The sequence below is a fragment of the Xenopus laevis genome, chromosome 7L, assembly GCF_017654675.1.
Source record: "Xenopus laevis strain J_2021 chromosome 7L, Xenopus_laevis_v10.1, whole genome shotgun sequence".
Classification (NCBI taxonomy): domain Eukaryota; kingdom Metazoa; phylum Chordata; class Amphibia; order Anura; family Pipidae; genus Xenopus; species Xenopus laevis.
In genome coordinates this window covers 111,030,423-111,056,887 of record NC_054383.1, presented here as the reverse complement: position 1 = coordinate 111,056,887, position 26,465 = coordinate 111,030,423, and the positions used below count along the sequence as shown (strand labels likewise).

Here is a 26,465-nt window from a genome sequence, read left to right as displayed (position 1 = left end):
AGGCAAATTTTGGTTGCCTTAAAACCAGGTGTATGGACACACAGAGTCTCCTGTAAGTTGGCATAAAGGGGCTACCAAAAGCTGATCATAGCCCTATTTGGCACCCCAGGGACTTTTTTTTCATGGTGTGGTTGCTCCCAACTATTTTTACATTTGAATGTGGCTCACGGTTGAGAAAGGTTGGGGACCCCTGACTTAGAGGCTTACGTAGATGTTTTCACTTACCTCTGAAAAACATTATTTAGATAAGTATCTATTGCTATTGACATTTTTCATGTTTGAGCAGCAACTGCAGATCATTGTTCCCCCCCCCACCCCATTATGTTCTTAGGATATATTTGCAGTGAATAGGGCTGCTTTAAAATAGGGCCCACCAGGAGAGAGCAATATTATTGTTTCCAACTGCAATACCTTTTTAATAAGGCATCCAACAGAAATGGCAACAGCTTTGTTTTAATCCGCTTAAGAATTTCTTAAACATTCTGGCTGTTTCAGTAGCAGTGGGTGCATTTAGTTTTTCCAGGTTCCATAGTTGCCAGCTATCCTTAATTTTTAGGGACAGTATCCAGTTTCCACTCTCTGCCTCTGCAGCAAAGGATCAAAATGGCTTAGGAAATGATTTTAAATGACTTTGTTAACTTTTAGTATGTTATAGAATGGCCAATTCTAAGCAACTTCAATTGGTCTTCATTATTTATTTTTTATAGTTTTTTAATTATTTATATACTTCTTCTGACTCTTTCCAGCTTCCAAATGGGGTCACTGACTCCATCTAAAAACAAATTCTCTGTAAAGCTTCTCTGTGCTGCAATTTATTTTTCATCTTTCTATTCAGGCCCACTCTATTCATATTCCAGTCTCTTTTTTAAATCATTACATGGTTGCTAGGGTAATTTGGATTCAATGTGCATGTAAAGGCTCAGGTGCTTGCCTCCTTTTCTGATAGCATGGGGCAGTACTGCTGCAGATTAGTAAGGGCACCTAAAGGTAAGGTCTTTTCCATTGCCCAGCTTTGACTTAACATTAACCTCTTTACAATAATGTCTAAATATTCTTCTTTGTGTTTGATTGATGACTGCATTCAATAATGTTTCTGGTTTTAAAATGTTTCCCACCAACGATATAGGTGCGATACTGTCTGATATTACATGGTTTCTAGGTTTGAGGTTACGATACAGTAAAAGACGGGCTGCATAGAAGCTAGCCTTTCCTAGAGGTTCATAGCACAGAATAAATGTTGAAAAAATGAGGTAAATAATCCTGAGTAGGCACACTGTATATTTTAGCAGCATGACACTAAGGAGCTCGTTGACTAACATGGATACTAAATTACATTAGTACAAATGCCAGTACCAACCAATCAGCAATTAGAAGCTAAAAAAGAAAGCAATGATCTGACTGGTGACTATGGGCAACTGCCCTGATAGTAGTAGTTTTAAGATCAAAACCAAAAACTTTTTGGACTTTTCTGAAACACAGCGGGGGGTCATTTATCAACACTGGGCAAATTTGCCCATGGGCAGTAACACGTGGCATCAGATTGCTGCATTCATTGTTCTGCTTGCAGCTGGCCTTAAAAAACTAATCACTGATTGGTTGCTATAGGTAACTGCCCATGGGAAAATTTGCCCATTGTTGATAAATGAGCCCCAGTGTTCAGAATCCTCAATTAATGCCTGGGTAAGACAATATAAGGGGTCATTTAAGATCTCAAATGCAATTTTGAGTGCACTTGCCATGTTTTTACCCACAATGCACCATGATTCAGTGCAGATGCACACAACACAAGTCAGAAGCAATTGCTCTAAAAAAAAAAAGTGTGCTCTATTCTTTCGGTGCAACTGCTTTGTGGATTGATGTAGGTCACTGGGAACCCTGGAAATCCATCTCCTGATAAGGAGGTGGCTGTATTTTCAGGGTTCACTTGCATAGGCACAGCTATTTCTAAGTGCAAGGAGCGCATGTTGACATATGTAGCTTTAATGAATGGGATTTATTTGCGCAATGACTGCAGGGATATTTGTGCAATTGCAACTGCACTTGTGGTCGTAAATGACCCCTACAGTCTCATTTCAGAAAGAGGAAATTTGGCATGTCAGGATGCATGAGATTACCTTTATATTTGGCAAGTCAGCTGTTTTTGAAAGTTGCCTGGACACAATCTTGAGAATTGCTACAGACCGGCTTTTCCTGTTATAGTCTATGGGAAATTGCCACAAGTATGCAACAGGGCATGTGTGCAGTACTACAGCCCATTTCTTTTGATCATTAACGGGACGTTTTCTATGGCCATTCTGAAAAAAACAAGGGGGCGAGAAAAGACCACATGTCATACAGGAGGCCAAAGAGGGTAAAAATGTATTCTATACATGTGTAAAGATCCCAGGCTGTATGCTTGTTTCCGCTGTACAGATCACATGCTGATGCTATCTATAATCCACGATCCAGCCTTGAGTTTGTTTGTAACAACTCTTACGAGCTTGGATACCCATTCAGCCATCAAAAAAATTGGGTTGGTTGTACGTTAGGGGCAGCTTCAGTTTAAATGATATAATGGACTGAATAATTTTGATTACATTATGGATTTTTTCACACGAATGACCGTTGAGGGCACAGTTAATAGAAGAGAATGGTGCCTGATTTTTATTAAGGAGCCAAACAAGGAGGAAACTGAGTAGTACCCTAGTCTAGTAGCACTCACACAGTATAGTGTGCAGTAGCAGAGCCAGGCTTTTCTGATCTGTTCAGATGCAGTATGCTTCCTAATCCAGTTAGTGAGATTACTGAAATGTACAAGGACAAACAATTTCTTAAAGGGACAAGAGCCTCACTGTCTGCCATTCTGTTGTGATAAAGTAGGAATCAGCAAGTACAGTGATTTTTCAGAGATCTTTAGGATAGTTTGCTCACCCTCCCTGTCTAGGAAGAGACTACTTTGAATTGTTTAAAAAGCCTAGCAAATAGACTCTGAGATGCAGACGTGCCTGTTAAATAGGAATGAATGATGTGTTTCTGCCTGGTGGTTTGCCAAAGGTGTGCTCCTTAACTAGTATTGAAATTGTATACATTGGCAAATGTGGTGGCAAAGGGGACTGAAAACAGGTTTGCCACCTGGCCGGTAATTTACCGGCCTGGCCTGTAAAAATGATGGTTGATCCCAATGTTATATAGGGAAAAAATATAAATTTATAAGAAGGCCTGTATTTTTTCCCAGAAAAGGTGGCAACCCTAACTGTGATTCAAAATAGGCCTTGGCATTTCAAGTACACCGATGACCTGTTGCTCCCAGTGGCATCAAATCAGGGGCTTATTTTTGAATTCCTGGGCTGGAGGAAAGTTTTGGTTGCATAAAAACTAGGAATGTACCAAATCCATTATTTTAGGATTCGGCTGAATCTTTTGTATAAGATTTGCTCGAATAGCGAACCAAATCGGAACCCTAATTTGCATATGTAAATTAGGGCAATGAGGGGGAGAGGAGAGTGTAAAAAATGTTTGACTTCCTTGTTTAAGTGACGAAAAGTCACATCATTTTTTGGATTTGGTTCGGCCAGGCACTTGTATTTGCCCTAATCCAGCTGAAAAAGACCTTGGGCGATTTCCAATCCGAATCCTGGATTCTATGCATCCCTAATAAAAAAAACAGGTGTGCTACCAAACAGAGCCTCCTGTAGGTTGCCAGGCTACAAAATGACCACAGTAATTATTTTGCACCACCCTAGAACATTTTTAATGCTTGCTTCCCAACTCTTTTTACATCTGTATATGGCTCAGGTATAAAAAGGTTTTTGACCCCTGCTCTAGAATTAGATCCATGTATCCCATTCTGACTATAATAGTCACCCAAGCCACTATTTAGTATGGCAGAATATTTATTGTGCAGCGCACCAAACTTTGGGGCTCAGTATGAGAACTACAATGCTCTTTTCCACCATATATGTATCACAGGATGCAGTAAAGAGTTAAAGGGGACCCATCACCCAAAAAAAAATATTCAAAATCCTATTTTATCACATTAGTCAAGCAAAATTAACTTTAATTACACTATATAAGTTATTTGAATCTTGCTTCCTTCAGTCTGGGATTTCAAAATTATAGCAAGCAGGCAGCAGGCATTTTGTGCACACTGTTAAGGCAAGCCTTGTCTCATCTCAGAATCTTGTTTGTGCACCAGAATGGGGGACCCGATGTCCACCCTCATGCACTGGCTACACAATTAAATGGTAAAGAGAACTGGGGGAATGTGTGGAGAGCAGTGACATGTAGGAAGTGCTGAATGGAAAGTGAAAGTAATTTTCTGCCCCGCCTCTATGCCCAGGGCATAGAGGAGGGGCAGACAATATTTGATTGACAGCTGAGATTTTAAAATGAGTTTACAACAGCTATGAATGCTTTAATAAAAAATAGAAATTGGAGTTCATGTTTAATTTGAAAATTACTTTTATCATACAGATATTTGTGTCTGGGTGACAGGTCCACTTTAAATAAGATCTATTTGTTTACTTGTTGGATGCTCATTCTCCTCCTCCCAATCTCTTTTCGAGTACACACACCATTCAGTATAATGAAGTACTTTGTATACAAGATTACAATTGGAGCCCTCGGTGTATATCAAGATTGTGCCGCTCCGTGTAAATGCAGAATGGGAAGTCTGTGTTTGGTTGGTCTGTGGGGGACCAGAACAACCTACCTTGATTCTTCTACTAGGTGTACAGGCACAAGTAGACCAATTAGTGCATTTGGTAGCATAAAAACCTTTGGTACAACGTCTCACTGTATGTATAACGAATCACAGAAGAGAGCAGCCATTGAAGCTGCAAGTACTCGCTCTCATCAGTCAGATGGCTGGAGAATGAAATGTGCCCTTGTATTTATGAGATTGCGTTTGTGTGCATACAATTAGTACTTTTTGCAGAAATTGCAGATGTCCAACTTCCCCTTCAAGCCTCCTACTAACAGTTGTAGTTTAACAGCAGGTGGAGGGCCTGAGGCTGTTGTCTGTAGGATGGAATCTTGTGAACCCATCAACATTTGGGATACAAGCATGGAAGCAAATAAAATGTGTTGCCTTTGAATGCTTAAATATTGAATATGATGCAGCATAATATTGTATTTAATGATATATCTGGTTATTTCTATAAATGTGTCTGTCAATGTGCTTTCTCTCCTGTAACATTAGCTGTCATTCTTTGTTACTGTATTCATACTGTAACTTATTGTTCATACTGTAACTTTGTTTTCCAAAACCCTAATCTGGCTTATCTGTGACTCATGTATCCAGTCTGGTATTTAGGTTTTCCATAGGTGGTAAAAGGAGCAGAAACCACTAGCCGTATATTCTTTATTCGGCAAATCTCACCCATTGATCCTAGGCTGGTGAGTGGGGGGAACAGTACATGGAATATGGTTTCCTTTTTAAGTTTAATACTGCTAATAGGACCCATGGCTAGTAAAACCAAAAGTTCTGCAAATGTGGATGTAAAATATGAAATATTATGCACATTGAAATACAGGAATGGGACCTGTTATCTGGAATGCTTGAGACCTGGGTTTTGCCGGATTAGGGATCTTTCTGTAATTTGCATCTCCTTACCTTAAGTCTACTAGAAAATCATGTAAACATTAAATAAACCCAATAGGATTGTTTTGCTTCCAATAAGGATATCTTGGTTAGGATCAAGTACCGGTATGGGATCCATTATCCAGAAAGCTCAGAATTTCAGAAATACAGTCTCATATAGACTCCATTTTATCCAAATAATCCAAATTGTTAAAAGTTTTCGCTGTAATAATAACACAGTACCATTTACTTGATTCAAACCAAGATATAAGTAATCCTTGTTGGAAGCAAAACCAGCTTTTATTTAATTTATACATGATTTGTTCGTAGACTTAAGGTATAAAGATCCAAATTACGGCAAGATCCGTTATCCGGAAAGCCCCAGGTCCCAAGCTTTTTGAATAACAGGTCTCATACCCGTACAAGGTACTATTTTATTATTACAGGTAAAAAGGAAATAATTTTTAAAAATTTGGATAAAATTGAGCCTATGAGAGATGGCCATTCTGTAATTTGGAGCTTTATGGACAACTGGTTTCTGGATTGCAGGTCCCATACCTTTACTTGCTTGGATTTGGAAGCAGTAATGTTTGTAAGAAGCTTCTTTCACCTATAACATACATTCCATTCTATGAAAAGCAGCACAACACATATTTATACATGAACCGTCAAAATAAAGTACAACACGTGACATTTGCTTAATTGCAAGCTTTTCTCGATTGCTTAGGTCTTTTCTTTGAATTCTTTGAATTATAGAATAATCTTAAAAAAAAAACAAAACACTATGGTTTGCAAAACGTTTGTGGTGGTGAATAGTTCTCACTGCTGTGGAGTGCTGCTATGTCATTGGTCCATTGCCGTTGGTCATTGATTAATTTTCCCTTTAATATGACAAGCTAAAGACCGATAAATGCAAATTCATTTTGGAATTGACTGCAGACTATAGGGTTAGAACTAGTATTTACCGAAAAGTGGTTCTCGGCATGTTTGTATTCATACCTTCTATGTGGAAGTACCTATTCCTATATATCTTGCTGTAAATGGCAAAACAATGTCATTCTTTACTTGAAAATTGCTAAGTTTATAGCTGTGCAGGGTTATGTACTTAGCTCCCAGTGTAATATAATTATTATTATAGCTACCGGTGGTGCCACGTTGCTTAGGCCAATGCTTTTTTTTTTTTTTACAGTTTGTTTTCTTACGGAAAGCAGAACCATTTCCATATTCATATAGGCAATAAATCCAAGGGATTATTCCTTCCTTTAAATAACCTTTAAATCAAAATTGGAACTGCAATTTATTTTTTTTATCCTTAAACCTATACGAAAAATATATGAAAATATATTCTGTGCGTAACCCTTGCCAGTATATTATTTAAAAACTATTTAAAAAAAAAAACTTGTATTTTATGAAAAAAAAATCTTAATTGTAAGTAAAGAATCACTCACAATTATTATGAGCAAAATGTGTGGGTGCTGGGCAACCAGGGGTGCTTTGCATTAATCATATGAGGAAACTAACTTTAATGGGCCCTACTTTCTCATATAAACATATTTGTTTTTTACAACACTGATTATTACTCAAAGTCTAAAATTATCACTGTACACTGTGTTAAATGTCCAGCTGTATCTGCGAATGTGTGGACAGAGATATTTTAAATATAAAAGGAAAATTGTATTGAGTTGCAGCACTAACAGATGAGAAGTAACAGGGGCTGTTGGTTGATAAATTCACAGAATAACAGGGGATATGTCAGATACAGGTATAGGCTCCGTTATCCAGAAACCCATTATCCAGCAAGCTCAGAAATCTGGGAAGACCATCTCACATAGGCTCTATTTTATCCAACTAATCCAAATGTTTAAAAATGATTTTTTGTAATTATAAAGCAGTAGCTTGTCGTTGATCCAAACTAAGATGTAATTAATCCTTGTTGGAGGCAAAACCAGTTTGGGTTAATATAATGTTTACTTGATTTTTCTAGCAGACTTAAGGTATGAAGATCCAAAGATGAAGATATTAAGGTATGAAGGCCAGATATCGATCACGCAAGTTTGATTTTCCTGTCCGATCGAGGACCGCATCAGCTAGTTGATGCAATCCTCGACTAGTCAGCGCCTATTCCCATCGTTGTAATCCGATCATTTGGCCCGATATCTCTCATATCACCAAACTAGCGGATCATATAGTGTGTGGCCAGCTTAAACAATATACACGAATGTCCTGTAAAATACAGATATGGGTGGTGGGTAAACCACTGTTCTTTCCACAAGCATGAATAGCTCAGTGAAAGGTAGACTATACTTTGGTGAGTGGAGATGGTATGCAACAGGCTCCAAGCACTGGGCTCTCAAACACTACTTAGTCAACAGCCCTAGAGCTAGAGGGGACCCAAAGCAGACAGCTGTTTTGAAAGGCCTCCTTCATAGGAAATTAACCCCTGGGCTGCCAGGTGCTGCTACTGGCAGGGTAGATGAATTTTAAAGTCTGTTTGCTTTTCTTTAGCGGTTACATTGTGTGTTGTTAAAATTACGAAAATGTCCTACATTGCTGTAGGACATTTTCCAGCTAACAGCCTTCTCTTTAGCTGGGGAAAAGGATTCCATCTCTGCACCACTTTTCAAGCTCTTTCATAACATTACTAGACAGCATTGTGTTTTTGTTGTCATGGAAGTCCTATTGGCTCAGTTACAGGTGCATTATACCCTGTGCTAGCCACCCACTGTGTCCTTTTTTTATTGGCTCAGTTACAGGTGTGCTAGCAACCCACTGCGTTCTTTTTCTAGTGTAACAGGTGGCTGGCTTAGTTGTACTTAAAGGAGAAGGAAAGAAGTCTGAATCACTTGGGGCTCATATTTGATTGTAATCACCTCCATGATACCCTGAGCCGGTGCTATTGTAGGCAGAAAACTGCCTGACCCAGGGTCTTTCCAGTAAGCACCACGGAACAATCCTGTTGCTTCTGTCTTTGCGCGGGTGCGATTGCGCAGTTGAGTGAAAAGCCAGACTTTAACACAAAAGCTGGCTTTTTCACTCTACTGTGCATCAGACATGTGATTTTGAAGAAACAAGAAGTAGAAGTAGAGGATCACTCCCTGGTGCTCACTGAAAAGAACCCGGGCTGGGGCAATTTTCTGCAAACAGGAGCACCAGCCTGGTGTAAGTGATTACAATCACACGGGGGTGCCTTACTTTTGGCACCCCAAGTGATTTTGACTTTCCATATCTTATATACTGAACTTATTGAACCAGCCTAAAGGTTCAGCATGTCAATAGTAATAATGATCCAGACCTTCAAAATTATCTTACCATCTTGGATTTTGTTAGGAGTGTCTGCGACACGCACACGCTCAGTGTGCTTTGAGCAGTTGAGAAGCTAAGCTTAGGAGTCGTCTTAAATCATCAAGGAAAATATACTCGAATAAGGCAATCTTCCAGGTGAATAATAATAGTAAAGACTAAGGGGGTTATTTACTAAATCTGGTCAGGTTTTTGGGGCAAAAACTCAAATTTTTCGTGGACAGAAATAAACAATTAAAATTTTTCGAGATTAATTATACCCTGATGCTACAAAAAGCCCGAAAACACGGCATCTCAAACCTGTTGAGGTCATATACAAGTCAATGTCAGATGTCCTATCCCAATTTGAAGATATTGTGGTCTGCTCTGTATTTAGCCCGATAATCCAAAAAAGTTTTCAGGCAATAACCCCAGGTTTTTGGAGATAACCCAAAAAAATCAAGCAATTCGGGAGTAAAGTCCAAAAAGTGTGTACGATTTGAGTTCTGGCTCAATTTTATTGAATTTTCACGACCCCGACTTTTTCGAGTTATTTTCGATAAATAAGGTAAAATCGTGGATGTGAGTTCGGTTGAGCATTCTTTAATTAAAAAATGAGATAAATTTGTATTCCAATAAATAACCCCCCTACGTGTTTAGAACACGAAAAGCATAAGGCTACTTCTATGTGTACATAAATATAGACTTTACTTGAGTTTATTTGCCTAGTTAAGATTATCTTATTACAGTGCCTGCTCTACATACATTCGGTTTGATCCGCTCCCCTTGCTGAAGACTTGGGGACGTGCACCTGGGCTTCTTCCATTATGTAGAGAGTAGGGATGAGAGTTTCGTAGTGGAAATGATGCTCATAGACTTCAATGGAAGAAAAAAAATGGTGTGCATTAAAACAAATGACGATCGTCAAAAAAAAAAAAAAAAAAATCGAGCACGTCAAAAAAAAAAAATTGTCGCCTATATACTTTAATGCATTTCGCCAAATTTTGCCAGGCAGCAAACTTTTGGCGAAACGAAACGGGTCAGATTCTCCAATCCCTTGCGGTGAGTTATTTCACTTTGTTGGCCCCTAAAGGGACTGGTATAGAAGCCCAAAACATAATGTAAATCATTTCTAACCTACTTGTTTAGTTAAGCTTTAGTCTCCTTTAACATTAGTGATGTTTCCTGAATTGGCTTCTTGTGGAGGTTGCACTGTAGAAAAAGCAGAGAATGATGATTCTTACTCTACTGGACCCATAGTTAACCTCAACCAGAACTCCATATTATAACCCCTGAGACAGTCACTGGTCAGACATTAAAAATAATGTGGTAGATGGCTGGGACATAGTATAATGCCAATGTAACTAAACCCAGAGTATATGATCTATTATCTAAGGCCTTAAGGTGGCCATACACGGGCCGATAAAAGCTGCCGACAGACCAAGTCGGCAGCTTATTGACCCGTGTATGGGGACCCCCCAAGGGCTTCCCCGATCGAGATCTGGCCGAAAGTCGACCAGATCTCGATCGGATGGGACTAAAAATCCCGTCGGATAGCGGCCGCATCTGTTTGTTGATGCGATCCGTCCGCCTGTTCCCGTTCATTAGGATCTGATCGTTAGGCCCTAGGGCCCACTATCGGATCAGCCCGATATTGCCCACCTCAAGGTGGGCATATCGGAGAGAGATCCGCTCGTTTGGCTACATCGCCAAACAAACGGATCTCTCCGTGTATGGCCACCTTAAGGCGCATTGTAGGAGCACAACAATGCTTGGGGTACATCTTTAAATAGGAACATTGGTGAAAGTATAAAATAAGTGGGATTAGCACTCCACGGCTACTCCACACTACTTTTGGGTATGTGACACAAGTAGCACTTTTCAGCCGAATCCTTGTGCCTGGCTGAACCAAATCCGAATCCTTAAAATCATGTGACTTTTCGTCACAAAACAAGGAAGTAAAAAATTTTTTTGCTGTACACTTCGCTCGCCTCTCTTTTTCTCTCTCCCCCTCGCTGATTTGCATATGCGAATTAGGGTTTGGATTCGGTTTGGTATTCAGCACAATCTTTCACAGAATATTCGTGGTTCAGCCGAATCCAAAACAAGTAGATTCGGTGCATCCCAAATGTAAAGTTATCCGCATACAGTCTATAAATATATTTCAAAATCTATAGCAATACACATTTATAAAAGTTGTGTTCAGAGTTGTTATGGTAGCCAAGTCTGTGTGCATGTGTTTTCCTAATTTAAAAAATGAATATGAGAAACGGCACCATCTGTTTGTCAGTGGGCGCAAGTGGCTACATCCCACGTATTTCAGCTGGTACAACCTGCCATTTGCTTACTGTACAAGAAAGATCAGGGCCTTTGCCAAGTGGCACCCTCCTATCACTGTTACTTTTAATGTGTTTGCTAAATTCAACATTGGTGCAAGCTTGAAACAAGGAATTGGCAAAGACATTAATATTTTATCACTGTAGACTTGAGGAAGGAATTGTATTTGCTTGTTATGCAAGACTTCACTCAAAAGAGAGAACTACCTGCATTTTGTATTCCTTGAACAGGTATGGGATCTGATATCAAGGAACCCATTATCCAGATTCTCTGAAATACAACACTGCCATGTCACATTCTAGTCCTTTTGAAAAAAAAACAAGCCTTTATTTTTTCTCATTTTCTATGAATTTCATTCTCCTCTGTTATAATTGGATAGTACCTTGTACTTGATGGTAGCCAGGCTAGCATAATTCTACTTTGATGTCAAAACAATGCTATTGTTTTTTTTCATGGTTTTTAGTAGTCTTTAAACTCCATATCCAGAAAAAAAACCCAGGTGCCAAGAATTCCAAATAGATCAAATACATAAAATGTACTAGTAAAGAGATCAAAAGCCTCATTCTTACTACTACTTACTGCTTTCTACTACTACTACCGCTACTACTGCTGCTGCTACGCAGAAAAGGATTTCTTTATTTTTAAAGGGGTTGTTCAACTTTGAGTTAACTTTTAGGGGCCTATTTTTTAAAGGAGAACTCAACCCCCGAGATATAACAGCCCCCTCAACTGCTCTCGATCTGTCCCTTTTTCCTCACCCTCCCTGTGCAGTGTATTACCTATGCTTGAGCTCTTATCGGGAATCCTGAGCGCAAGAAGTAGAGACGCGCAGCGTGATCCTTCGGCACCATCTCAGGATTCCCAATAGGAGCTCTAACATAGGTAATACACTGTGCAGGGAGGAAGAGATAAAGGGGGCAAATTGAGGGCAGTTGAGAACTCAAATTTTTTGTGGAAAAATAACTCGAATTTTTAGAGATTTTTCATACCCCAAAGCTGCTAAAAACCAGAATCCGAAAATACGACATCTCAAACCTATCAAGGCCTTGTAGAAGTCAATGGCAGATGTCCCTGAAGTCGTTTCTTGACATCGTGATCTGTGCTGGATAATCTAAAAGTTTGGGGTTTTTGCCCGATAATAAAGAGAAAATTATTAATAAATGAGTTCAATCGGGGAAGAAGTTTTGTCGACTTTGTTTTCATAAAAAACTGAGTTGAATTTGAGTTGTAATATATCCGTCCCTAAGAGTAAAGGTAATGGTAAACCACCCCCTTTAACTGGGGAATGTATATTAATCTCAATAAAGGCAACTCAAATATTTTATTTCTGTACCTTCTACTTTCACATGTACCCTTCAAAGAGATAGGATTTGTGCTGGTAATCTCTATAACATTTTAGTATTTGTATAATTTGGTCCAGTGAAGCTTTTGCAAATTCAGGTTGCAATGCTTAGCCCCGTATATCTAATATACTGTGATTTTTCAGTGGCCAAATGCTTTGATACTGGATTTAATAATGTCAGTGAAGCCTTGATTCTGCACTTGTTAAATGCCCCTAACTTCCTGCTTGTTACAGAGATTGAATTTTAAGAGTGTACCATCAAGATTATCCGGATAGTCAGAATGAGGTGTTGCTCACACCCTGCACCAAGCATTACACTGGCCTGTTTTCATTCCAAACATTTTAGTATGAATACTTTGTGGGTGAGGCTAGACAGAAAAATATTAAATACACTAAGGTTAGACAGAGAAAATTCCACTGGGTTAAGTGGTCCTTTTTTTGTCTTGAGTTATTTAGTTGTTAGTTATTCTTTTGATTTTGCAGCTCTCCTGTAACTGCTGTGTGGTTGATAGTAGGGATGAGTGAAATATTTCGCTATGGAAAAAATGCCCAGGCACTCTAATGTATAGTAAAAAAAAAATATATGCTGTGCGAAAATCTGCCCATTGACTTCAAGGTGCATGGCAAATTTTTTACTGCTTTGCGAATTTACAGTGAAGGGAAACGGATCAGATTCAACCATCACTAGTTTCTACGACTTAATTAGCCTGCCACCCAGGCAACATTCTAAAAATAAGAATGCATGATCAATCGTATAGGGCCTAAAAAAAAGATAGAAAAATGACAATGCATTTAAATCTTCAGTCTTTTTGGTTGCCTGACTCCTGGAAAAATGCACAATAGAATAGGATCACTAATAATTCAAAAAGCATACAAATACAGTGTTAACCAGAATGCTTGGAACCTGGAGTTTTCCGAATAACAGATCTTTCCGTAATTTGGATCTTCATACCTTAAGTCTACTAAGAAATCATGTAAATGTTAAATAGGCTGGTTTTGTTTCCAATAAGGGTTAATTATCTTTATTTGGATCAAGTACAAGGTACGGTTTTTTAATTACAGAGAAAAAGGAAATCCTGTGTAGGATCCTGGATTGTAGGATAAAAAGCAGTCTATGGAAATTGCCTTCCCACAGGCCTGGATTTGTGGAAAGGCCAACTAGGCCCAGGCCTAGGACAGCAGGATTTTAGGGGGCAGCATGCTGCCCAACCACACCCACATTGGTTCAAAAACATTGGGGATGCGCTCGAGATACAATGTTTTTTAAATTTCCCGTACGCCAATTACCTTTGCTACAGTCCAAATGATGAAAATTTGCACAAATAAAGGGGATGGGACAGGTGCGACGAAAGGCAGTGGGCCTAGGGGTCGCCCACTATGTAAATCCGGCCCTGCCTTCCCATAATTCGGAATAACGGGTTTCAAGATAATGAATCTCACACCTGTAATATATAATGAATAGGTGACAATTCCTTTTTTAGAATAGGAAGTTCCCAACAGTGTCATCGAATGGAACTGCTTGTAGGCAATGCTGGGCTTTCAGTTACCAGTTCGTCTACTAATAGATCTGCATTCACATCTTGGGAAACCCTGTTTTAAATATTGGGGTCAAGTTTAACTGAACGTCGATGTGAGGGCCCTATGCGGCTCCTATAAATTTGGTTTGATATGCTTAGGGCCACGTGGAGGTATGTTCACTATCATTTGCCCTGTGTGGAGAGTGTGTAGATACCAGGTTGGACACTAGAATTCAGCAGTTCACTGAATTGACAAGGGCAATATTCCTGGGATTCCTATGTACCTTGTATCCGCTTTATTGAGAGAGAAAACAATTGTTGGTGTAACACACTTCCAAACAAATTTATGAACGTCCTGGTGTTTATGCATGAAGATAAATGTCCATATAATAGAAATCAGAGCTATCAAGGGACTTGAGAGAAGCAAAATTTATTATTATAGTCAATATTTTGGACCTTTTATTATATCTTGAGAGAGGTCTTCTGGATAGGACTTAGACGCTAATGGGGATATTTATCAAAGGTCGAATGCTAGAGTTTTTTATACCTCGAATGAATTCACAGCTTTAATGGTTTTTTTATTTTAGAAAAAACTAGATTCTGAGAGTTCAAGTTACGAAACCTGAAAACTTGAATTGAGCGAGTTTTCGGAGGAAACATTTGAATCGCTCGAATTGAGCAAGTTTTCGGGCAAAACCCTCTGAAAAAATCTTGAACACCATGAATGCTATTAACATCTTCATATGGTTTAAGGGACCTCTGCCATTGACTCCTACATGAACTCGACAGGTTTAAGATGATGCACTTTCAGATTCCAGCTATTTCCAGGGTCGAAATATTCGAGTTTTTTTTAACCCAATAAAGTGAGTTTCAACCAGAAAAAAAAAAAATCACCCGGAAAACTCAGATTTTCATGGAAAGCACAACTCGAACCTTAATAAATAACCCCCTAACTGTAACAAATTAATTTTGCTGAATTAATTTATTTTCTTTCTGTCTCTCGTGTAGATGGATAGATGGATAGATAGATAGATAGATAGATAGATAGATAGATAAATCTATATAGATAGATCTAGCGTGAGTGAGTGCCTCCCTTTAATTTCCATGTGCTACCTCTGCAACAAGGCCCTTTCTGAGCTGTGGATAGCATGAATGCAATGGAAAGTGCACACAATAGGAATGCATATTTATAGCCGACACCTTTTCATATTTCAGAGACTTTGTCCTGAGTTCAGCTGCGTCATAAAAAAGTAATAAAAGTGTTTGCATGTCATATGGGTATTCTCGAGAACTGCAGCAGCCTGTGTGGAGGAAATAATCCCGGAGATGTTGGACATTCCAGCTGACTCTCAAAGTCCAGTTTACTCTGTGTGATGGCCGGCGATTCATAACTTGCCTGCGGCTAATCATTCCCAGTTTTGTTGCTGGCTCATGCAGAAATGATTTAGATCCCAGATACAGATCTGTACCTCCTCAGGGTTCATTGAGTAACAAATTGGCATTTACTGTTTAAAGGCCAATGTCAGTAGTTTATGATTTTTCTTTTAATATTAAACTTTGATTTTTGCTAATAAAAAAAACAAAACTTCACTGCAGAATCCTATGTGGGGTACATAATGTGAACAGACAGGCTGGTACAACACCACCAACAGAATCCCTGTGCCAATCAAGTTCTCTGTAGGAATCCCCTCCCTACTGTGCTATCTCTCTTTTTGAAATTGCTGCTCTGCTAAAAAAAAAGACTTAAAGGAGAACTAAACCCTTAATTAAAAAAAAACGGACCCCCCCGCTCCCCCCAGCCTAGCTGTTACCCCTAGTAAATGGCCCTAACTCTACTTACCCCTCAGTGCAGATTTAGGACATCGGGGTTCATGGGCGCTATCTTCTTCTCTTCGGTAATCTTGGGGTCTTCTTCTGGCACTTCGGCAAATTTCGGCACTTTCTGCACATGCGCAGTTGTCGCGAAACGGAAGATTGCTCCAACTGCTCATGCGCCAATATTCCGCTCTCTTACCGAAGAGAAGAAGATATCGCCCGTGAACTCCGATGCCCTGAATCGGCACCAAGGGATAAGTAAAGAGTTAGGGGCATTTACCAGGGGTAACAGCTAGGCTGGGTGAGCAGGGAGTGGGGTCTATGTAGGGTAGGGGTGTTTTTAATGAAGGATTTAGTTCTACTTTAAAGGTGTTGTTCACCTTCAAACACTTTTTTCTCACTTTTTTCAGTTCAGTTGATTTCAGAAAGTTCACCAGAATTAAAGACTTTTTCTAATATTGAAGTGTACAGTTTAATTTTTCACCTTCTAAAGCTGGAGGGAGGTTCCTTACCCTGTATTTAGTTGATACATTTCTTATGTTTGTCCCTGCTGAGCAGAATCCCTGATTTTCATCAAAGGCAGCTGTTAGAATTGATACAATAGTTGCTAATACTCCAGATATGCTGCTGAGAAATGTATCAACTAATGGAGCAAATTGTAACAGTTCAGAGTCTGCACCTGAATTACTGAGCTGCCAGACTGAAACCAGAGACAGGAACATTCAAGTTTAAACTTCGATTTTGGAAAAACGACAAAAAATGGAAAGTGATTGAAAAAAGTATTTCTGGAACAACCTGAAAACAATTGATCTGAAAAAAGTGTTTGGAAGGTGAACAACAATAGTTGCTAATACTCCAGAGATGCTGCTGAGAAATGTATCAACTAATGGAGCAAATTGTAACAGTTCATATTCTGCACCTGAATTACTGAGCTGCCAGACTGAAACCAGAGACAGGAACATTCAAGTTTAAACCTAGATTTTGGAAAAACGACAAAAAATGGAAAGTGATTGAAAAAAGTGTTTCTGGAATAATCTGAAAACAATTGATCTGAAAAAAGTGTTTGGAAGGTGAACAACCCCTTTAAAAGCCTTAGCTTTAAAAGACTGGAGATGCTTTTCCCTGTGGTTTACACCATCTTTCGGCATTCAGTTTATAGGAGAACTAAATACATGTTAATAATAATAATAATAATAATAACTAAACCCTAAAAATAAATAGGGCTAAAAATCACATGTTTTATATACTGATCTTATTTCACCAGCCTAAAGTTTCAGCTTGTCAATAGCAGCAATGATCCAGGACTTCAAACTTGTCACAGGGGGTCACCATCTTGGAAAGTGTCTGTGACACTCACATGCTCAGTGGGCTCTGAGCAGCTGTTGGGAAGCTAAGCGTAGGGGTTGTTGGAAATTATCCAGCAGAAAATGAGGTTTGTCAGTAATATAAACTGATGCTACAAGGATGATGATTATCGGTATTAATTACTAACCAGCCTTATACTGTGACAGTTATATTGTATATGTACTGTATATTGTGAGTAGGTCCCTAAGCTCAGTAAGTGACAGCAGCACAGAGCATGTGCAGTGAATCAGCAAAGAAGAAGATGGGGAGTTACTGGGGCATCTTTGGAGACCCAGATCTTCACTGCTAATGGGCTTTAATTGCCTGGGGCTGGTACTGAATCCCAAAATATAATGTACAACATTTCTAGCTACTTCTTTAGCTTAACTTTCCTTGTCCTTTAAGGAATGCTGATGAGAAGCAGCCCACAGCACAATTCAACTACTGACCATTGGCATTTGTCGACCATATGGAAGTTTCTACATAACACTGATTAAGATGCTGTGGGAGGAAGGTACATAAGCATAACATAAGCCATTTCATAAAGGAAGGCTAAACACAGCCAAGATAGGTCTCTTGCACAGGCACCCTTAAAAACCTTGATTTTCACAATGGCCCCATTCTCATGTGTCAGCCTTCCTAAGGTAGCAGGACCAGTAGTGGTCAATTCTAACTGCTCCATTTGTGCTCCCTGGTGCAGATCTCCAAAAAGGACAACGTTCACTGGAAACCAACCTGGTCTTGGCTTCTTGAGTCCATGTCTCGAGATCAGCTCCAGGGACAAGTGAAGTGAAACCCACCAACCCTGCTGCTCAACTACTGCTGAGAATGTAGTATTTAGAGTGAGGATTGGCAGCAGGGGCCCTATGTTGGTTAGGTGGGTTTCGTTTCCCCTTAAAATTAACAATGTGAAAGTACTTATAGAGTTTCAACCCAGGCCGAGACCCGACTCGTCTGGCCCTAGCCTTAACCCCAGTGCTTTTTAAAGGCTCTGTCAGGAACTGAATGATGTGTGGTAAACCTTCATGTAATGTCCAAGTTGTGCATTTGAATTTTTGTTTCCTATATTTTTGCCCTTTATTATATTTAGTTGAATTATTCTGTAGATCGCAGGGCCTGCAAATGCTGGATATTGATAGCAGCCCGTTCCAGTTGCCTTAGCTAAGGGCATATTTGATGCCTGCTGTCCCAGGAGCTGGTGCAAACATGAGACGCCTGGCTCTGCTGATTATAAATAACTTTCACATCAGCATTCATTTGCAGTGACTACAAGCATCTCTTGTTTCCTTTCCACTGCCATACACTCAGAGCTAATAGCCAGCTGCTAAACAACTCCTCCAGTATAATAACAGTAGCCCATGATGGGTACATGCATAGTACTGAAAAATAAACACCTCGGCCGTTCAACAATACAAGGGAAACAAGATAAAGACAAGATAAAGACATATTTATCAACGGGTGAACTTTTACTTCCACCCATTGATAAGTATTCTTTTAAAAAATCCCATAGAAATGAATGGATGGTGGTGGAATTTCACTCTAGAGAACTGTTGTGATCTCTAACTTCACTCTTGGTGTGCATAGTACCAGTATCTTTTGGAATTGTAAAATTATTGAGTACTGCTACAAATTCTGCCCCTTTTTTTGTTCCTGCAGAGATGTATGGAAATGGAGGATGGCATTGAGCAGGAGAGGAAGCTCTACAAAGCCAATCTGCTTACCATGGAAGCACAGACCAAGAACATGGAGATGAAGGCAAGGAGCTATGCTGATCAGAGTGAGTACCAGTGTGATCCAGGGATGTATGTATGTATAACTTTATTTGTAAAGCGCTTTTTAGGAGCCGCAGCGCTGTAGAGTGCATAAGGGTCTGGCCACACGCTACAAATCTCCTCTTCTTCACAGCGACTAATCTCCCTGGTCTGCCTTCCCTGGCAGACCAGGGGGGCCCCTGGGGGCAGGCACACGGAGCGCTTCGTTTTCCGAAGTCGCCTGAAGTTTCCTTGGGCAACTTTGGAAAACGAAGCGCTCCGTGTGCCTGCCTCCAGGCGATTTTCATTTTAGCCGGCGGAAGGCAGGGGAAGGCAGATCGGGGAGATTCACCGTGAAGAAGAGATTTAACGACTAGCGACTAATCTCCCTGAATCTGCCCATGTGGCCAGACCCTAAAAGTACAAAATATATAAAAGTATACACAGGAAAGACAAATCACATAATAAATATACACAGAATTCATATCAGGGCAAAGATCTTAAGTGCTATGTGGTAAGAGACATAGTGGAAAAGAAGTCCCTGCCCCGTAGAGCAGTCTAAATGGATGGGAGGCACAAATTGAAGATGAAAAGGTGCACAAGGTAAGGCAGAGTCAGTAGGCACAGGACTAGGCTAATGTTCTAGTGCTCCAGAAGTCAGACCCTGGACTAGGTTAAGACATCACCTTAGGCAGATCGCGTTCAGCGCATTTTGACTGCTGCTCTTGTCAGGTGGCAAACCGTAGCGGTCAAAATGCACTTGTCTGTCTGTCACAGTTCCTGATGGTATTATATGGCTGATGCACATGGAGTGGATGTAAAGCACGGCACATTTTTGGTATGGGTGCTAAAAGATATGGTTCCTGTCATGCTTGCCACGACCGCATTTCAGTGGTACTGACTTGTCAAGGAAATCTGTGGGGTGGGGGGCAGAACTGAAAACAGTCACTTCTCATTTGTTGGTTCCCAACATATATGACTAATCTGGAAACTTAATTTTTCTATTCTGTTTGTTGCATTGAAAAGTTTATTTTTAGGGGATACAACTTTTACTTTTAAAGAACCATCTATGCCAAAAATATCCCCTGTACTGTTTTCAGCCATCTTCTATTCTTTGCAAACATAAAAACAATAGGGGATTGAGCAGAGTTCATTCCTTAGCACCATGTTTACTAGCTATCTGTTCTGTGCAAGTGCATACATTTTAATTTTATAGTCATAACTAAGCTAAGCCATCATTCCACATCAAAGTAAAACCCATAGAGTCCCTGTGATTATTTACCCAAGGTTATATTTTGCATAGGCTGGCACCTCCCTGCTTGCATCTTTTAACCAATGCACTGGTCACACAGGTTTTTCTACCAGAACTGTGATATTTTATAAAGAGGTATAGAGGTAGGTATTTAAAGGTATAAGGCCACTAAGGGTCATAATATTGGGGAAATTAATAGGGATGCACCGAACCCCCGAATCCTTAGCGAAAGATTTGGCCGAATACCTAGTACAAGTGTTCTAGGCCAGTGGCAAATCTACTAAATATTATAAAATTAAGTGTTTGTGTGTGTGTGTATATATATATATATATATATATATATATATATATATATATATATATATATATATATATATACATACATACTGAGGGGCACATTTACTAAGGGTAGAATTGCAATAGTTCGATATTCAAAGTCAAAGTTTTTCTTGATCGAATATGGCCATATTCGGTCGAAGTAAAATCGTTCGATTTTTTTTTAAAAAAAACGTTGACTTCTAAAAACTTAGCCAAATGTTGGCTATGGGTTCTATGAGGTCCCCATAGGCTAACATAGCAATTCGGCAGGTTTAAGGTGGTGGAGTGTCGAAGTTTTTTAAAGAGACAGTACTTCGATTTTCGAATGGTCGAATATTCGACATTTTTTCAAATCTAATTTTGGCCTATTCAGTGGTCGAAGTACCCAAAAATGACTTTGGAATTCAAAGTTTTTGAATTCGAAAATTCACTTCGAATTCACTTCAACTCTTAGTAAATGGGCCCCTGCATATCTCGTTGTTTGTTTGCCAGCGTGAGTAAATAGTCTGTCTTTTTTTCATCAGTCGTTGGCCTTGAAGATCAAAGGGCTCAGCTGACTAAAGAATTATCATCTCTGACACAAGTTCACACCAAGGTAAATAGTGAATTTCACTTCTAGCCAAAAGATGCACTTTTTTTCTAATTCAGTACAGTTAGAAAAAAGGTTAATTTCTGAACAATTTTACAAAGGAATAATGGTAAAGTATATGCACAAACCTTCTTATAGATAGAGGTTGCAGCTGCCATACTGCTTGCATCAACTGATTCGTGTCTCCTCGACATAAGCTTGGAGAAAACAGAGCCAGAAGATCCACAAATAGTGAATGAGATATTGTTGAAGCAAGATCACTATATAAGCACAATATTATTGTACTTAGAGCAAGCCATAATGTATTTGGGGTTGTGTATCAGTTATCATCCCATTCCTGTTTGCATTTGGTCTTAAGCTTGAATTCCAGTTTGGAATTTCAATAGATAACTGGTTACTAGGGTCTAATCTACCCTAGAAACCAAGCAGTGGTTTGTATAAGAGACTGGAATATGACAAGGAGAGGGCCTGAATACAAAGATGAGTAAGAAATGTAACAATAACATTGTAGCCTCATAGAGCAATAGTTTTTTTAGCTGCTGGGCTCGGTGACCCCTGTTAAAAATTATAAAGAGGCAGAAGGCAAATCATTTAAAATGTATAACCATCTCTTTTTAAAGGGAAACTATGCCTTTTTAACATTTAATTCCTTTTTTTGCACTACTATAACATACAGACTCATAGGCCGCGGATGATACTGACCCCATACTGTGTGTAGTGTACATGGTAGGAACCTAAGAATGATAAATAAATAGCTGTAAAGTTGTTTGCAATAGATACTTGTAATCATTTTGTCTATGCATAGAGTAATAGGTAATAACTATTAGATGTGCGGGCAGGGCCGATACCTGCGGGTCGGATGGGTTCGGGCGGGCGAGGGCTAAGGGAGTGCGGGTCAGGGGAAATCCCTACCCGCACATCATTAAACTATAAAATTACTCCATGCAGGCTGGGCAAGCTGTAAAGCTTTCGTAAACAGGTTTGTCTAAGCATATGGAATGCAGTTGTTTCATGGTATTGCTTTCATATGGAAACATGGCAGTATAGATAAAGTAAACATTCGTTGAGGAAAATATCCTTAAAATGGTAAATTATTATAGCAAATAGCATCATCTTTCCCTCTGGCCACAAGATGGAGACCCCTTTTTTTATTTTTTTTTGTAAGCAGAGATCTCTTCCGTTTCACTGAGCAAATCTCACTTATAAGAGAGGCATTTAGCTTAATTCCTAGTTACAGTGGTATTATTTCACTAATGTTTGGCAAGCAGAGCTGTAGGCACACTAATCCCCACCATCCAACCTAGGGACAAGGTCACCAACAGCGCTACACAGCTCTGCGGTATGGGAGCCATTATGTTGGTAAGAACCAAAGAAGCATTTCACATTTTACTGGAATAATTATTGTGCTTAAATAATACTGTCATATTTCACAGTGCTTTACAGAGATTATACATCATTCACATCAGTCCCTTCCTCAGTGGAGCTTACACTCTAAGGTCCATATTGCATTCACACATACTAGGGACAATTTTATCAGGAGTCAATTAACCTGCCTGTGTGTTTTTAAAGTGTGGTAGGAAACCCGAGTACCCAGAGAAAACCCATGAAAGCACAGGCTGGAATTATTATTTCCAGAGATGTTTTCTTTTATATCTGCAGTATGGCAGATCCCTCTCAGAGTCAAATGTTTCCCTTTTATATAGCATATCGTAGATATATCGGTGCTTATATAGCAACATATAGTAGAATGTATTTGTGCTTTATAAACAAAATATAAGAACAACAGTACTTTCATAATTATATCATAAATATATGTTGTCAAGATGAAGTTTAAGCACCATCACTGTAAGGGCATTCCCTCTGGCAAAGCATTGAATTAAATGAAGGCAAGATGGATAATGACAATCCTTGAGTGTTGAAATTATGCTTCCTGCAGGTTATGAAGAATTACAAGGAACTCCGAAGCCAGAGATCTCTGTCCATGGAGGCTGGTCGCCTTTCTGGGCGCAATACTCCACTTCAGGGCATGTAAGTGAGAATAAGCATTTTCCGTTCACTATATACCTCGGTTATATGAGCAAAGGGCCTGTTTAGTAAGACGGCAGTAAGCAGAAGTGAAAAGGAAGAAAAAGGGTGTGATGGACAGGGTGCAGTGGAGCAAAGCTGGGAAGGAGGTTAAGAGCAGTGGAGCTGAACTGAGAGATGAGCAGACCGGTGGAGCTGAACTAGGGGGGAGGAAGAAAGAAGACAAAGATAATGGTTGATTTGAAAGGCTGCACCATGCAAGTAAAACAATGATAAGGCCATACTGATTGAGGCTGAGAGAAGCAGATCCCAGTATTTTAGCAAACTGAGAGAAGCTGAAGCAGCTCAGTGCCCCTGCTCCATTAATTTGAATCCAATCAGCTTGTGTGCACTCAAATACACAAATGGAGATATCTCCAGGCTGACCTCCGCTTCAGCTCCACTGTGTGTAAGCGCACACACTCTGCTTGGATTTAAATCAATAGAGCAGGGGCACTGAGCTGCTTCAGCTTCTCTCAGCCTGCTACAATACTCGGGCTGATAACAGCCTTAACCATCAACCTGTGAATAAGAATTAAAATGTTTATGTATGTGCTAGTGCTACTTAACAGCAGAAAGTGATTATATTATATCCTTAAATCCATAGAGAAAAGAAGATGTTGCTGCTGGATTTCCAGGAGGCACCATTGTCCTTAGAAAGTGTTCCTGATAATGAATGTCTAGAAAGTCCTAACAGCCATACGGTATTGTATTGTTTTTGTTTTCCACTTTTGTGCTGTCCTGCCATGGCAGCTATTCAGCAGATGGCTGACTGTACCATATAGGCCAGGAAAATAAATGCTTAACCCTCTATGGGTATTTGCCTAGTGGCATGTATAAAATGACACCAAATGATATACAACTTCAATGCTCTGTTAACATTATACAATATAACAATATTTCTCAGTCCCTGCTTTCCTGTTTAACGTGTGTAATTCCTACAAGTCTAATTAGACTTGCTTCTGTAGAATCTGCACTTAAAAAAAAGGCTTTATTGAATCATTTTTAGTATTATATGGATATATCCTATTTTTTGACCTGAAGCATAATGCCTATTGTTTTTGGCCTGACCCTCATATCTGCTATAGGCTAGATTTGCAATGGTAGCACTATTTTTCATTGCTCATTTCCTTTATTACAAGTCCATTGTGTTACACAAAAACTACGGTAATGGGAAAACATGGGAATGGAATGGTGGCATCCCTCAATCAGACACTTAACCACACTAAGTTACTATAAAGGTATCATATTGATAATCTTTGGGATTGGGGACGGTGCTGCAAAAGTAAAGGCAGTGTTAAAAATGTGACCTATTGTCAGCTCTTTTGAGCAAGAATTCTTTCCTCTTATTACCCGTGATGTTTGCCATTATGTGTTTTGCCATATTTGCCATAACACAACACTATAAATAGAGACACACATACATTATCAATATAGTATGGATGCAGGCTTTCTATATACCACCTGCTGCTGTCACGTATTTATTGTCTATTATTATCATTGATCTATTGGGTGCATTTGCAAAATTAAATAAAAGAGATCCCATTTTTGAGTACCTGCCTTTATATGTGTTAATGAAGTTCTCAAATCGGTGCTCCAGCTTTAGGAACAGTTATGGTAAGATATGGGTTGAGGATTGATTTAGCTAACCCACATATTCTTGAAACTATAGAATGGTGACTGTTACAAGTATTTTTAGTTATCCATCCATGTGTGGAGCTGCTAGGGTTATTTGAGTCATGTAAGGTACTAATTAAGTGAGACCCCTAAGGAATGTCTTTAATCTTAGTATTCAATAACATACACACTACAAAGTCAGACCGTAAAGGAAAATAATAATTACATCTTAAAACCCTGTAATAACCCCCGATTGGTTCACTGCTCTAACACAACTTGCCTTTTATAACAAACATGAATATCTGCCAACAGTATGAATTAAAGGGTTTAATTTAGTCCCACTGATGCACAGAAGACAGATGCCAATTTTGTAATTAAACTAAACCCGTCATCCTGGTTCTGTGTGTGTTTTTACACTCGCTTATTAAGCATTTGCAGTGTTTTGTCAATGCAAAAGCAAATCTGCAAACAGGATTTTAACTGTTTTTTTAAAATCTCATTTAAGCCTAAATATTTAGAAGAAATGTTATAGCTTGGCAAATTATTGCTTTTTTTATCCATGATTTTAAAAATAAAACTGTTTCCGGCTTTTATTCGCTTTCATAGCAATAATTTACTCCATGGCAAATATTTTCTACTATCTCCCCCCCCCCCAATCTAAAGAGTGCCTGTTCTAATACAAAACACAACACTAAGGGTCGAGTATCGAGGGTTAATTAACCCTCGATATTCGACTAGGAATTAAAATCCTTCGACTTCGAATATCGAAGTCGAAGGATTTAGCGCAGATAGTTTGATCGAATGATCGAAGGATAATTCCTTCGATCGAACTATTAAATCCTTCGAATCGTTCGATTCGAAGGATTTAAATCCAACGATCGAAGGAATATCCTTCGATCAAAAAAAGTTAGCCAAGACTATGGGGACCTTCCCCATAGGCTAAAATTGACTTCGGTAGCTTTTAGATGGCGACCTAGGGGGTCGAAGTTTTTTTTAAAGAGACAGTACTTCGACTATCGAATGGTCGAATAGTCGTACGATTTTTACTTTGAATCCTTCGATTCGTAGTCGAAGGTCGAAGTAGCCCAAAAAAAACTTCGAAATTCGAAGTTTTTTAACTTCGAATCCTTCACTCGAAGTTAGTGAATCGGCCCCTAAATGTGTTACACTTCCCTTGTATTTAAGTTGCACTATTTAAGTTGCACCATTAACGTGTTTGCCTCTGCCTTGTGTACTGTCCCACCCATCACTCCTTCTCTTTGGGCAAGGGCACACGTAGCATTGGTTCTGCTCCGTTTTTTTGTTGTTTTTTTGGGTTGAGAGAAGTGAATCGACTCTCTGCCTCATCTCCATTGATTTGAAGATCCACTTTCGTGTGCATAGAGGAGTTTACTGCTCTGTGTGCCCTTGCCCTTATTGTCCTTTTGTCTTTTCAGTGTATCTGCTGCTATATGTGTCCTGGCTCACCACTCACCTTTGTTGCCCCCTCACATTTTTTACACACTTGAATCCATATATAATTATCCAGCTTCCGAGAATCAGATTTCGACAGTAACAAAATGAATAAAGTTGGTATCCAGAATGGATACCTGGTTCAGTGTTTCAGGGGAAGAATGAGTTTTAGGGTCAGAGCACACAGGCAGATTGGAGAGATATTAGTCCCCTGACTAATCTCCCCGA

General features: G+C 39.3%; 1 pseudogene across 1 annotated transcript in view; it reads left to right on the top strand.

The window, feature by feature from the left end:
* LOC108696683 overlaps positions 1 to 26,465 on the top strand; it is a 58,955-nt pseudogene that overhangs the window by 2,281 nt on the left and 30,209 nt on the right. Inside the window, exons 4-7 of the transcript XR_005962503.1 lie at positions 18,851 to 18,971; positions 21,040 to 21,110; positions 23,041 to 23,132; positions 23,776 to 23,872. The product of XR_005962503.1 is annotated as a C-Jun-amino-terminal kinase-interacting protein 4-like (transcript). The remainder of the gene's footprint in view (positions 1 to 18,850; positions 18,972 to 21,039; positions 21,111 to 23,040; positions 23,133 to 23,775; positions 23,873 to 26,465) is intronic.